The sequence below is a fragment of the Pinus tabuliformis genome, chromosome 7 (assembly GCF_031772625.1).
Source record: "Pinus tabuliformis cultivar Carrire ecotype Pingquan chromosome 7, CPIR1, whole genome shotgun sequence".
NCBI classification, from domain to species: Eukaryota; Viridiplantae; Streptophyta; class Pinopsida; order Pinales; family Pinaceae; genus Pinus; species Pinus tabuliformis.
The window spans coordinates 1,511,508,164-1,511,524,159 of NC_142293.1; positions in this window are offsets into that span (position 1 = coordinate 1,511,508,164).

The following is a 15,996-nucleotide window of genomic DNA, read 5'->3' on the forward strand; positions in this document are numbered from 1 at the left end:
GCTGAAAAGTTGGACAATTGGATTAGACAAATTGATGTGTATTGCAGAGTACAAAACATCGACTCAGACAAGAGCAAGATTCAGCTGGCAAGCCTACGCCTAGGAGGCACTGCCTTGGTTTGGTGGGAAGGAAGAACCCAAGCTGATATGAAAAGACATGGTAAGACTATCTCTGTCTGGAGTGACTTTGTTTCTGCAATCAAGAAGCAATTCTATCCATTGGCCTACATGCAACAAGCCATGATGAGTTGGCAAACTCTTCGGCAGTTGAAAGGGAAAAGTGTGCAAGGGTACACTCAAGAATTTAGAAAGAGAGCATTGATTCTAGGGATCTCATTAGACTCACCAAAGACTCTTTTGAAGTACATTGGTGGTCTACACAACTACATGAGGCATACCATCCTCATGTTTAATCCCACTAGTATAGATGAGGTATATGTACAAGCTACTCATCTAGAAGCTAGAGGAAAGAATGGAAATCCAGAAGTTGGGGGACCATCCCAACCCACTGCAAGCAAGAGCAAGGAGAAAAGAAAGCAGAAGTGGAAAGCAAGGAAGGCGAACACTACACAGAAAAGAAAAGCTTCATGCACTCACTATAAAAAGGATGGGCATGATGATGAGCATTGCTAGATTCTGCATCTAGAGTTGAGACCTAAGAAGTCCGAGGGCAAGAAGAAGAAGACTACTGCAACTATCTAGAAGGATTTGGGGCCAAACTCGGGAGATGAAACAGCCATTGTAGCCACAGGTATAAAAGGTAAGAATTTTGAAGCATCTACTAGTAATTCTGCTCAATCTATTATTGATGAAGAACATGAGAGAAAAAGACATGAGCTTTTCCATATTCGAGTTGTTTCCAAATATCAAAAGATTGATACTTTGTTTGATAGTGGCTCACAAGTAAATTTGATTTCTGAAGAAATTGTAAGGAAATTGGGATTAGCAACTACACCTCATAAAAAACCATACCCATTAGGATGGTTGAATGATAAAGCACAACTACAAGTGACTAGACAGTGCAAACTCAAGTTTTCTTTTAGGTCAACATTTGTAGATGAGGTTGAGTTAGACATAATTCCTTTGGATATATGTGGAATTGTTTTAGGAAGTCCTTACTTGTATGATAGAAAGGCTATTTTCTATAGAGCCGAGAACAAGTATCTACTTGTTAAAGATGGAATCGAATACTTTGTAAGAGCTCACAAGCTCAAGAATAATTATACTCTCATAAACTCAGGGCAGATGAAAAGAATGATAAATTCATGCAAACAATTCTTATTGATGGTTGTAAAGGAAAAGAAACCTGATAAAACCAATGTATTTGAGGGCTGTAATGCTAAGCAGCAATCTGATATAGAAAAGGTTGTTTCACAGTATAATGTCTTGTTTCAAGAACCTAAAGGTCTGCCACCCAAAAAGGGAATAGTACATGATATTATTTTGCAGCAAGATGTTTCATTGCCTAACATTGGAATGTATAGGTTGTCTACTTTAGAGAATGCTGAAATCAAGAAGCAGGTGCAGGAGTTGCTCGAGAAGGGTTTCATCAGGCCCAACACATCACCATGTGGGTCACCAATCGTTTTGGTGAGAAAGAAAGATGGCTCATGGAGAATGTGCATTGACTACCGAGCATTGAATAAGATAACAATAAAAAATCGTTATCCCCTTCCTCGCATAGATGATCTTTTAGATCAATTAAAGGAAGCTGTTTATTTCACCAAGCTAGACTTGCACAGTGGATACCATCAAGTCAAAGTTGCAGAGCAAGATGCATGGAAAACTACTTTCAAGACAAAGCAGGGATTATATGAGTGGCTGATTATGCCTTTTGGCTTGACCAATGCCCCTGCTACTTTCATGAGATTAATGAATGATGTACTCAGACCTTTTCTTAATGATTTTGTTATTGTGTATCTGGATGAAATTTTGATTTATAGTAAAACATGGGAAGAACACTTAAAGCATGTTAAGAAGACATTAGATGTTTTGAAAGGAGAAAAACTTCACGTTAAACTCTCAAAATGTGAATTTGGCAAAGCTTCTCTAAATTATTTGGGTCATATAGTAGGGGGTGGTGAATTGAAAATAGATCCCTCTAAAGTGGCAGTCATTGTAAACTGGCCTAAACCCAAGTCTGCTATAGAAGTGAGAAGCTTCTTAGGAGCAGCACAATATTGGAGGAAGTTCATTTCTAACTTTTCCTCAATTGCAGCTCCCTTACATGCTTTAACAGGATTGAACAAGGTGTTTCAGTGGGGAGGCAAACATTAGAAAGCCTTCGACACCTTGAAAGAAAAGATTAGTACAACACCTGTACTAGCACTGCTTGATCTGCAAAGACCTTTTGAGATCCAAACATATGCCAGTGACTATGCCATGGGAGCAGCGTTGAGACAACACAGTAAACCCATATGCTATCATTCTGAGACTTTTAATCCTGCAATAGTTAACTATCCTACATATGATAAAGAATTGTATGCATTAGTTCAGAGTGTGAAAAAGTGGAAACAATACTTAATGGGCAAAGAGACAATATACATACTGATCATCAACCACTTCAATATCTGCACTCCCAAACTAAGTTGCAGCAATCAAGACACTACAAATGGATGGGTTTTCTACAATAGTTTCATTTAGTCATCAGATATAGAAAGGGCATACATAACAAAGTTGCAGACATGTTATCTAGACCCATTGTTGGTCAGGTAAATCCCCTCTGCGAACAGAGGCGATCCCACTAGCCTAAAACAGAACTAGCCACAAACAAACCACGCTGCTACGCAAGTTCCTAGTTATGCATCAAAGATGAATTAAGAAGACCAACCTGGAGTCCAACGCTATGATTGAAGCAGAGTTGATATCCCCGCTCCCTCGCTCAAGCAGATCATAAATGAACACCTGCACATGCAAAGGAAGAGACAGATACCAACATAACATCTACCAAGGCACAACTATATTTCAGTCAGAAAGGAAATAAATCAACACATCACCATAATAGACAATGAGATTGGAACTATAATAGCAGTCGCTCATTAATTAATAATAAACAGGAAAAGTTACAACCATGGTTCTGACGTCGAACCTCTCCTAGCTGGGCGAGTAACTATATGTGTCTTGCAATGCATCTCCTCTCCGGCAGCATAACCTCTCTAGCATTCACTAGAATTCCTCCAAGAACTCAAGAACTCAACATCTAACACTCCATGACTAACGATTATCACTACTATCACCAGCTATCCAATGCATAATGACAAGCTTATATAGATGAAGAAGGGAGGAGGATACGATGAACCGGGACACCTTTTGTGGATTAACATTATCCCCAAAAGCCATTAAAGATGGAGATAGGATAGAGCTCGACATAAGGCTGATTTTTTATCTTCAAAAAGCTCCATGTAATGAAGGAAACAACAGTCGGGCGTGCGTTAAGGAAAAAAGCATGACTAAACTTGGTTGGCGCGACTGTTGCTCTAAGACAGAGAGCCAATGGTCGCGCCCTCTTTTGAGGATCTCCATGATTGGCGCGGGTAAGATACTGTGGACTTGCGCCAATGGAAAAAGAGCACTTTTCAGGGATAATCTGCAGAAGGTGTCTTCAGGGAACATGGAGTACATACTCAGGGGAACATAATGCAAGTGTTTTTAGACTTTGTCACTTCTTATAACTCCCGGGATGAGTCCTCCAAGGTACGACAAGAGGAGTAACAGGGATGGTGACAAATTACTGCGTAACAGATGCCCCCTAAAGCATGAAGTCCGAGAGGTGGAGAGGGGTGAAATGCTTTAAAAGAACACACAAGAACACATAAGAGCACATATAGTTACTGCCGCCGAGGATCTGTATTAAGAGACATGACTGATAGTTCAATTACATGATGTACGTGGTATGGTCGCAGCCATCCATAAGAGAGTACATAAATAATCTAGATCCATAGTATGGACGCAGCCATCTGGTTAGGATCAATGAATTGACTCAGGTATGGTCGCAGCCATCCAGTGAATGAGTCAAGTATCAAGAATCACGCCTGGATTACAACAGACACAATCCAGGGTCTTGCGCTCCATCTCGCCCCGAACAAGAGTACAAGTTCAAGCATGTGAATATATGAGCTGAAGTCGAACATGCATGAACATCGTCTGATTACCAGTCAATAGTGGAAACTGTTAATAGACGCGAGAGGTACCACCAATAATGACAATGGCCCTCAAGGTACTATAGGTACAATCTACGGCGTGTGAATCAATGATCCGAAGTCGAACACCCGTAGAATCATTCGATCGGAGGCCAATGATGAAAACCTCACGTCGAACACGAAGAACCTGCCATTGAGGCATGCAGGCTCCAAGGCACCGGAAAGGAGTCTCTAGATCAACTTCCTGGATAATGAGTTGAAGTCGACAGGAAGTGACCTTGATCGAAGGTGGGCCATAATGTTTCCCACATCATCGACACGAGACAGAGAGATAATGTTGTGAATCGAGATTGTGCGAACTATCAGAGGGAGGTTGTTTCTTTGCAGAGGTCAACTTCTCTTGAACATATCGGCGGCACATTAATGGAATCGGCAGTATTTGACATCAATGTATCAAAGGTCATGATGATGAGGCAATGAGTGGATGAGAGGTCAAATAAGGTACCCAAGTCCATGGAAGCAAGTGAAAGATATGAGATGAAATATCCCCACCCTGGACATGAAAGCAGAAAAGTGCCATGTTCAAGAGCGACATACTGCCGTCACGGTAATAATTATGGTTCAAAAATTTTCTTTTCCCCCCGCCATTTCTGGCGAGTACCCCAGTTATTTTTAACAAGCTTGATGGGGATAGCATATGCTTGTGTTGTGACAAAATCCGATGTCATTAAGTTTTAACGAGTCTGACAAAGGAAGAACTCGGCGTCTTTTCATGTTTAGAGAGTTTGAAAAGACAGCAGAAAAGGAAACTCCAGGGATGTCCTTTTTCGTAAAGTTGTGTCTCTCGGGCCTGAAAAAGTATAAAATAATACCCGAAAGAACCGCCCGATCATTACGATCGAGGAGTACTTTTCATAATTAGTGATTTCGACCCGAAAAAGTAAAAAAGCGGTCAAAACCACGTCGTTTCGTAACCATTAACGAGTTTGAAACGACAAAAACCCGGTAATCTTTTTATGTTTTAACGGTCGTCAAAAAGAACTTAAAACGACCGCCCCTTATTACCATTTAACGAGTCAAGAGGAGTGACTCGGCAATCTTTTCCTCTTTAAATGGTCAGAAAAGAGCTGAAAGCGGACCTTGAAGTAACCTTTTCTCGTGTTTTACCGAGCTCGAAAAACCGAAAAAAGGAGCTCGTTATGTTGCTTGAGTGGCACTAATCCCTGTCAACATACAAAAACAGCGTAAAACCCTACTTTGACATAAAAACATTCACAAAAACATGATTTTAATGTATTTTTTAAGCCAAAAGAAGTTATAAATAGTGAAATGGTAAAAAATAAAATTACTTTTCACTTTTTACCTTGTAAGTTTACCGTTGGAGGGTTTTGGGTGCAAACTTCAACTGCTGATTGCGATCAATCCAGGAAACCATTCGAGCCGCCGTCTGAAGCAGGTAAGGGGCCTCATCCTTAGCTTCATTTTTATTCCATTCTTTCAGTTTTCCATCCACAGAATGATCCTCTGCAAGGGGTATTGCAAAAAATAGGGTTGCGCCCATTGGCGCGAGTTTCCCGCGCGGGTTCGCGCCAATGGGCTATTTTCCTAAAAGGAGTCGCGCCATTTTCGCGACTGTTTGGAAAACAGTCGCGCCAATTGCGCGAACCAATTTTCACATAATTTTGACCGTTGAACCTGCAATTTTCCTTGATTTTTGGTTTCACCATTGATCTTATGATGACATTTTGGTGTTTTGGTTGCAGGGATTGGTCAGAATGGCTATAGAATGGAGAGAAAGGGAACATGAGGCCATAGATGCTTTGGCATTGGAAGATGACGCATGCATGGATGCTTTGCGAGATTGCGGCTTGAAAAAATTCTTCCTTACCTCATACTTACGTGCACAACCTGAGTTACTGAGATTTATTGTGGATGCTTGGGACATAGAGGATCAGGTATTCCGCCTGAAGGACCAGACATTGGAGTTGGATGTCTCTGATGTCTACTTTATTACGGGATTATCACGGCGGGGTGCACGGCCCATCTTGACCGGTAGCAGACCTTCTGGGGAAAAGATGGGGGAGGTAATGGCCAGAGTCTGTCCTGGGGCCCATTTTGGATCCAACAGTGCCAAGGTGGACATTGTCACTATCCCAGATTTGGTGCTACGAGTGGTACTATTCACTATCACTCGGACGGCTGGGGTACAGGCACCCCACGAGGCCAGCAAGAATCACTTGCTGCTGGCAACTGAGTGCCTACACCCTACATTATTTGATTGGGCCACGGCAGTAACAACAAATATCAAGAGGCAGCTTACCAAATGTAAGCGTGATGGCAATAAACAGTTCGGATATGGATCCATCATAGTATCATTTTTCCTGGAGCGGCTACCGATATTCTGGATCCCAGGAGGTATAGTGGCAGATCCAGCGCCACGGGAGCCGAGGTTGGCTCGATGGGCACCACTTATGCCTAGAGGAGGTGGGGGCCAGCAGATGGCCTGGAGGCCCGAGTTCTTCATTTGGCTCCAACACCAGTTGATCGTCGTGGAGGACTGGCCCTATGCGGGCACTGATTTTACTGGAGATCCAGACCTCCCGTTGCCTGAGGGAGAGGACTGGGACGAGGAGCTAGGTAAGAACCCTTTATGTTTTTAATATTTTTACATATTCAAGTTTTTATAATTCATGTCTGTTTCTTACAGCACCTATATATATGTATGCAGATGTTGGTGCAGAGCGACCAGCCGACTTGCCTCACAACGTACGGAGAGTACAACCTGCAGCGGACCCTCAGGCAGAGGGTGACGATGATGACCTAGTACAGAACCTCGAGGCACTTACTCGAGGGATCCCAGATTATGGCAGACTGGCAGACGTGCCTAGAGCGTACCAGAGGCATACGGTGGGAGTATCTACTCGCGTCCATCGTCTGTTGAGACGTTTGGTGCGGGCGGTGACATGCTATCATGAGCATCACCGCGATTAGACGCCTAGGTTTCATTTTTGCACCTTTTTGAGAGACATGTTGTCGACGGCTGTATGAGTTTTGGACATGTATTATTTTTTGGATTATGTAATGCGCGGGGCGCAAACATTTTGACACACACGTATATATATACATATGTTCATGGTTCATTATTGTGTTTTCATGTGCTTGCTTACATAATGTTTTAATTACAAATTATGCAGATGTCTATCTAATACATGATTGGCCAATGCATCAGATAATGTGTTTAATTGTCTCAGAACATGTTGATATGTAATAAAATCAAAATGCCTTTCTAACAACCTTACACATAAATACAACCTTAGTATATGATGGTTTCTGATGGAATATTGCCCGTTGAGCTGGTGGACAACAAGTTGAGAGTCCAGGTTTACTATCAATGCGCGAATACCGAAATTAATTGCTCTAGCAAGTAGCTCGATTACAGCACAGTATTCGGCGACATTGTTAGTAGTACGGCCTAAACACGCACCCTGGCAATCTATTAGCTCGCTATGAGGATCGTAGATTACCCATGCCGCAGAAGACAAATCGCGGGTACTGCGGCAGGCACCATCAGCGAAACCAACATAAGGTGCATCCGGCATCTGCACAAGAAGCGAAAAACACAATAAGTGGTAGCTATGTTTCGAAAACCGACACACAATACACTAAAGTACATGTATGTACACAATAAAATGTACCAGCATCACGCATAGTACTTTTTCAAGTAAAGCCCGTTTCGGGGCTTCCCAAGAGGGTTTCCCTCATAATCAATCAGCTCGTAGGCCCCTTTCTGCAGGACTTTCTTGACAATATAAGGGCCTAGCCACATAGACTCGAGCTTTCCTGCGCCTAGCTTATCTTTCGCTTGATCATAGAGTAGGAATAAGTCTCCCTCAACGAAAGAACGTGGATGGACGGTCTGATCGAAGTGAGTCTTGACTCGCTTTTTTTGCGTTTCGATGGCCAAAGAGGCCAGGCGACGAGTCTCATCTAACCGTTCTAAGTAAAGAAGGCGTTCTTCTAACGGGGTGGTGTTGGGAAGTAGCTCGACGGCTAATTTCAATGAAGGGATCTCACATTCAATTGGAAGGGTAGCCTCTAGTCCATAAACTAGTTGAAATGGAGTGAAACTAGTGGCATCCTTCACGGAGGTTCGGTAAGCCCATAAGGCAGGGAATAACATCAAATTCCAGTTAGATTTATGCACACCAACGATACGTTGAAGCATTGTAACCAAGATTTTATTGACAGCTTCAACTTGACCATTGGACTGAGGGTAGTATGGAGTTGAACTATCGTGTTGCAAGCCTAGCTGGGTTGTTAATTCCGACATCATATGATTACGGAAATGCTTTCCGTGATCAGTGACAATGGCTTGAGGGACGCCGAATCGCGAAATAACATGATTGAATAAAAATTGCGCCGCAGTGTGACCGTCTTCAGTTAATGTAGGCATCGCCTCGGCCCATTTAGTAAAGTAATCGACGGCAACGATGACAAACCCATGCCCCCCGGCCGAGCGAAGGTTACAGGTCATATAATCAATGCCCCATTTTGCAAAAGGGCCGACGGAAACCACAGGGTGCAACGGAGCAGAAGGCGCTCGCATTTTCCGCTGGTATATCTGGCACTCATGACAAGAGCGGACGGCAAGGATGCAATCCTTGAAAATAGAGGGCCAAAAATAGCCAGCACGAAGGATTTTTTGGGCTGTAGCATATCCGGACATATGTCCGCCACAAGCACTAGAGTGGCAGTCATTTAGAACCCGTTCAGCTTCCTCTAGAGTAAGACAACGGCGGAGAACGGAGTCTGCACCAAGATGATATAATGTATCTCCAATGATACGGTAGGGTTGAGATTGATGACGAATCCTCCGCCGAGCGTCTTTAGACACACCCGGGCGGAAGGAGGACGTTTGCAGATATGTGATTATATCTCCGTACCATGGATCGAGGGTGCTAATGAGGAACAGGGTTTCATCTGGAATTTGATCTTCTGCAGGCGAGGTCGAGGAAGAAGATGGCAAAGAGCAAATTAACTCAGCAAACACAAGGGATTTCTTAGACTTGGCAGTGGTAAATTCCAAGTCAAACTCTTGGAGGATAACAATCCACTTTGAGTATTTGCCCCCTAGTAACTGGCGTGACAATATATACGTCATGGGGTTGCAATCAGAAATCACAGTAGTAGTACGCAAAAGAATATAATGACAGAAGCGTTGTACAGCACAAACTGCGGCTAGTGCCAACTTTTCGATATAAGCATATCGAGTTTCCGTGTCTAACAGGTTGCGGCTGAGATAATAAATAACATGTTCAGTGTTATCATCATCAGTTTGAACAAGAACCATGTCGATAGTGGTATCGGTGGCGGCTAAATACAATGTGTAGTCGCGATAATAATTCGGAGGACGAAGCAATGGAGTAGAGACAAGGAGACTCTTGAGACGCTCAAAAGATTCCTGAGCTGTGGTATCCCAATGGAAAGGGATATCACGCTTCAGTAATCGTGTAAAGCCTTTAGCCACCTCGGCATAGTTGGGAACAAAACGGCGTAAAAAATTGGCTTTCCCCTGCAAACTCTGCAACTGATGCAAAGAAGTTGGGGGAGGGAGATTGACGATAGCTTCGACTTTAAGGGGATCCAAACGGATGCCTTCTCTAGAAACGATAAAACCGAGAAGTCTGCCAGATTCAACGCAGAAGACACATTTGTGAGGATTTAGCCGGATTCGGTAGTATCGACAGCGAAGAAAGATTTCGCGAAGGTGTTTAGGGTGGTCCTGACGTTTAGCTGAATGAGCAGGAAGATCATCCAGATAAGGTTGCACAATATGCCGAATGTCATGAAATGCATAAGACATTGCACGCTGGAAGGTAGCACCGGCATTTTTAAGACCGAAAGGGAGCTTCTTATAGGCAAAAGTCCCCCATGGGCAAATAAAAGCAGTTTTGTGTTGATCGGCGGGAGCAATATTGATCTGGTTATAACCGGAGAAACCGTCCATAAAAGAATACATTTCACTGCCGGCGCAGTCGTCAATGATTTGATCAATGAATGGTGTTGGAAAGTTATCTTTAGGACAGGCTTTGTTTATATCACGGTAATCGACACAAACTCGGATGGTACCCTGTTTTTTAGTTACAGGGACAATGTTAGAAACCCAATCTGTAAGAGGAATAGGGTAAATAAAACCGGCGTTAAGAAGCTTTTCTACTTCGGCCTTAATCGCCGCAGCCTTCCGGGGGTGTACAGGGCGTAAACGTTGACGAACAGGCTTAGCATCTGGGTACGTGATTATTTCATGCATCACGATACTAGAATCAATGCCAGGCATTTCTTCATAGGACCATGCGAAAACATCACGAAATTCGCGAAAAAGTTCGGAATAAAGTTGAATCTCCTCTGGAGTACAAGTGACTCCGATGTGAAGATGCTCGACTATCCCGGGTTTGACAGAGATGTCGAGGGGTTGGGTTCGCGTAATGTTTGCCATATTCCCTTCAGAAAAAACCTGATCAATTTGAATAGGCGTTTGAAGGATTTGTGATGGGAGACAAGGAGCAAACCGCTCGAGGCATGTCAGAAAATGCTGCGAGGCAGGGAGAAATGAGGAACGATGGTGAGAACTATACCAGGGAGGTTCCTCCAGAGACATAGTCTCAATAATAGCTTCGTCGGAGAGGAATATTTCTCCTAGAGAATCCGAAGAAGCCTCATCTAGAAGTCCTGAGGATGGAGTAAGCGCAGAAGAGGGAGCCGAGGCAGCAATGATTTCAACATAATTAAACTCGGCAGGACTCAACGGCATCCGGTCGCCCCATGAATCTACTTGGTCTGTGGGGGGTACGAGCCACGGATCAGAGCCAGTAGCGATCATATTGATAGAGGCGATATTTAGAGGAGGGAGTGGAAAAACACCCATAAGATCAGGATCTTTAAAAAGTCCGGCTCCCAAACTCTTAGGTAATTTCGAGGTATGCTCCACGAACGGGATGGTGCCTTCGGAAGAAGAAGCAAAAAAGGAGAGCTGGTCAACGGTAACGATCTTCCCTTGATGAGGGAAATGGATGATTCGGAAGAAAGATGAAGCAACAGCTTGCATCGCGTATATCCAGCTACGTCCGAGAAGGAGGTTGTAGGTTAGAGTAGCATCAACGACTTCAACTTCCATCTCGACCGTCTTCCCTTCCAAAGAGATTGGTAAACGTTGGAGTATACCGTAAGGACGGGACGCTCTTCCATCAAAAGCTTCCAAGGTAGTGGGAGATTGGCTCAACGTCGGAGATCCAATAGCTTTCCAACAGGCAACAGACATGATGCAAGTTGAGGCGCCTTCATCAATAATTGTACGATGAATCGTCTTGGAATCAATAATTACCTGTATGAGGAAGGCGATTTGGGGAGGCAGTCTTTGAGTGTGGCGTTCTAAGTCAAAAGTTATTAAATCCGAATCGGCTGGGTCTATGCCACCGATGGCAGACAGCATGGACTTCCTCTGAGAAGGGCAGCTCTGGAGAACCTCTAAAGCGGACATAGCCGACGGAGTCTGTGCTAAGTCCTCAACGATGTTGTAGTGCTGTGCAGCACGAGCATTCGGATTATACGAGGATTTTCGGAGTACTCCTTTTGGAGGGGGTCGAAGAGGCGTTTCAGTGGTAGGTCTCTCGATGTGGAGCGGACCTGAACTGAACGGGGGAGCACTTGGGGGAACCTCAGGCTCCTTCCCGGCAGATGACGGATAATCTTTCGTTCGAGTACTGATATTAATGGGTATTGTACCAGCCATAAACACTTGAGAACCAAAGGAAGAGGGAGGCTGAGTAGGATCAGCCACCATTTGAGTTTTTTGAGTGTGTTGGGTGGGAAAGGGCTCTTTGAGCACCGCAGGAGTCCCAGAGGTGCCTTTTAACAAACGACTAACTTCGGACCGCCTCGGGCAATCCTTGGTAAAGTGATCCTCATCGCAAATAAGACAAGGATATTTGGGTTTGCGTTTAGTGCCGTCCTCAGGTTGAGGTTTTGGGGTTTCCTGCTTAGGTTGTTCGGGCTTATTTTTTGCTTTCCCTTTTTTCTTCTCTTTCGAAGCCTTGTTTGCCGTATTAGATTGGACGGCATTAACCTCAGAAGTAACATTCGAACCAGGCGATGCCTGGGAAGGTTGTCCATTCGAAGCAGATGTTTTTTGCTTTGCAGGGTTCGCCGGATTTTTCTTTGAGGATGAATTAACCGAACCAATGATACCGTCAACAGTGGGTGTTGGCGGGGCTTTAGACGTTCCTTGTCTTGGGACATCAGGCAGATAATCATATAATGTACCTGACTGAGAATAAACCAAGTCAAGGTACTGAGCTCGAGCAATAGCTTGCTCTTCAGTGACACACGCCCCCATGGCGATATCCCGAGCTATCGGAGGCACGAACGAAGTCGTAAACCAATCGGTAAGAAGCTGGTCGGGAATCCAAAATTTGATCATACGTCTACGCCGTCTCCATTCATGGATATGATCAGAGATATGCGTAGCCGTCGTTTGTCTCAAGGAAGTGAGGAGGTGTGTACCCGTTTCGTATCGAATGGGTAACTGGAAGTGAGTGAGAAATGCCATAGCCAAAGAATTGAAATCTTGAAAGGACCCGCGATGAAGTTCGATATACCACTTAGCGGCAGAGCCAGTGAGAGTCCTTTGAAAAAGGCGAAGCCGAATTGAATCGTCAAGCCATGAATTAGATGAACACCACAAATGATAGGTCATAACATGGGCTTGTGGGTCTTCATTGGCTTTACCATCGAATTTTGGACAGTCACCAGGTATTTTAGTTGGAACTGGAGGCCAATAAGGATTATGAAGAATAGGATCATTGGTTAACTTGGATACATCCGGTAATTCTAAAGTCGCTAAGAATGGTAATTGAGGATTGAAAGGCATCTGGGGCTGTTGGTAGGGTGGAGCACCAGGGTTCCAACCAGGTGGTGGTTGCCCCCATAGAGTTTGTCCGGAAGGATTTGGCCCCATAGTGGATTGGCCATAGGGATTTGTATATTGCCCCCCAGCATAAGGATTACCAAATGATGCTGCAGACGTGCCATATCGCTGTTGATAAGTTTGCGAGGGATTCGCTTGCGGTTGCTGGTAGTTCTGGTACGGGGCAAATGAAAATTGCCCTTGAGGTTGTTGGTAGCCATACGGTGGTGGGGCTCCAAATTGAGTTTGAGGACCAGGCTGGGTTGGATAAAAAGTTTGTGATTGAGACCCAGCCTGCATTTGAAGACCAGATGGGTATTGGGGTCCCATTTGGGGCCACGGACCGGATTGAGCAGCGCCAATAGACTGTCCTATAGGTTGGGCTATCTGGCCAGAAGGAAAACCTTGTTGATAGTGAGGTTGGCCGATCTGTCCAGAAGGTTGTACCTGCTGATACTGAGGTTGGCCTACCTGTTGGAACTGTTGTTGCACAGTTGAAGGTTGTCCTAGCAGACTAGATGGCTGAGGAGACTGGGCAGTTGGTTGGCCCAACTGTGTTTGAGGCTGACCAGCCTGCCCAGAGGGTTGTGAATACTGGACAGTAGGTTGACCAAGTGGTTGAGTAACTTGTCCAGACATTGGACTATACTGGACATTGGATTGGTTTGGGTTAATAGTTTGTTGACCACTTTGTCCAACGGGATAGCCCTGCTGGATACCAGGTTGGACTTGTTGAAAAGACGACTGACCTGAGTTACCAGAAGGTTGCATATAAGAAGAGGAAAAAGGAGCAGCAGTAACGAAAGGGTTTCCATGAAAGGATTGCCCTGGTTGGTCTTGAGGGGGTTGTCTTGGAGATTGCGCAGATAAAACTTGACCACCATGGAAAGAGGTGGAGGTCCAATCAATTGACAATGGGACCGATACCTCAACAACCGGTTGAGATGACAAATATGGATCATATGGCTCCTGTATTGGGACATTTGTCATGGGGTCAAAGACTCCAAACAAAGAAGCTGAGGGACGACTAGAAATAGGAGTCGAAGAGGCTGCACAAACCGTTGGAGCGGTTGTGACGGAGGTAACAGATAGACTGCGACTTGGTGGAGTAAAAGGCTCCGTAGTAGGAAAAGTGTGTGATGACCAAATGGGACCTGTGAACGGAGTTCCAGAAGGCATAGCATCTCTTAAAGCTTTATAGCCCAGTGGTAAATTTCTAGTAGTAGGTGTACTACTAACATGTATAGGGTCCATTGAGGTGGGAATTTCACCGCTCGTTGCAACGGACTCATCGGTCGTTGTAGGGGACAAATCATCCATGTCAGATGAAACAGGTGGGACTGACACACGAGGAGAAGTATGGTCCCAAAAAGGGGCACCGTCCTCAAAAGATTCCCACGTAGGGTTCCAATGAAACTGGTAAGTCTCGTCACCTGGGGCACGAGAACTAAGTGGTTGTATACTTAGAACCACAGGGAGACTCACAACCAATGTTTCGATAGAGGACGAAACTGGTGATTCCACCAGGATGAAACTTACGAAATCTACCGAGACAATCCCTACTTCGGACTGACACAAACAAAAGCTAATTGGGTAGATGTTATCGTGGCCAATAAATTTTAAGACACTGAACTTAACCTTTTCATTTTTAAGAGTCGAGAAAAGGATAAAAGATGACTCTAGTCTCCTTCGAATATTTAATGAGCACGAAGTGACAAGACGCTCACAGGCACCTTTTCGTTTAGGGAGTCTGAAAAGGATCAAAAGTGACTGCTCTGGAATTCTAGGTAGAGGGTGTGCCAAACTTTTCGCAAAACCACAGAATACTTTTTAGGGTACGGGTGGTCAATCTTCGTGAATGTTGTGTTCACTGCATTGCGAATCGTAGGGCGGCTGACACGGCTTCCTATGGATAAAGGCTTTATTCCTATAGGGGTCTCCCAATATATACGCGACGGTACGTGGGAGCACAGTCCGTATTGGCACCTATCGTTTCACCGTGGAGGAATCACCCAACCACTCGACGATAAACTACCAGGTTTAAAGACGCCGGAACACGTCTCTAACCTAGACCTCTAGAGTATTTGCGTTATGTTCCAATGCGTTGTTATGTTCATTGAGTTCATTTTAAAGTTTATCTTCGATTATGTTTCAGTTTTTGGTCCTACCGTATGTGATATCTCACAAACTTCTTAAATGCAAACTACATGCCAAAATTAAATCATTTGATTCGATGAATTCTATCTACAGGAGGGTTGAGATTTTTTCACAAGCGAAATGATCACTCAACAAACAACAAAGATCCTAATGCAGCTAATAACAAGAAATGAAATTTTTTCTTTTTCTTTTTAATAGCAACAAATAACAATAAATGCTAACTAATATGATGCAAAAGATTTTTTTGTTTTTCTTTCCTTTAAGATGGCATGATGCATGTAAACAAATTTTAAGAGATATGCACAATCCAAGTTCACTCAATGAAATAGAACCAATTCTGAAACACCAAAATGAACCATGCAAGCAAGGAAAAACACAAAAGACTTTCACTGAACCATGTAATCTAAGTTCGAATGAAATCGAGTGAAATCCAAAGAGGCTAGAAGTGAATCACTCAGAGTATAGAAGATCAAGCTTTAACAAATCACTGGATCGGTGCAGAACACGACCAACAAGTTGACTGGATAATCAAGAGATCAAAACTTCCCACAGAAGGCTAGACATGCAAAGTCACTAGATATCCTAGGGCTGAGACAAAAATCAATAGAAATAAGCAAACAGCTGAAGGATAAAGGCTAAGACCAGTCAAGCAGAGGTTCAACACAGTTCCAGAGGCTGTAAGAGATATAAAAAGAGACTGAAAGAGCTTTCCACCCACACACAGGCAAAATTTACAGA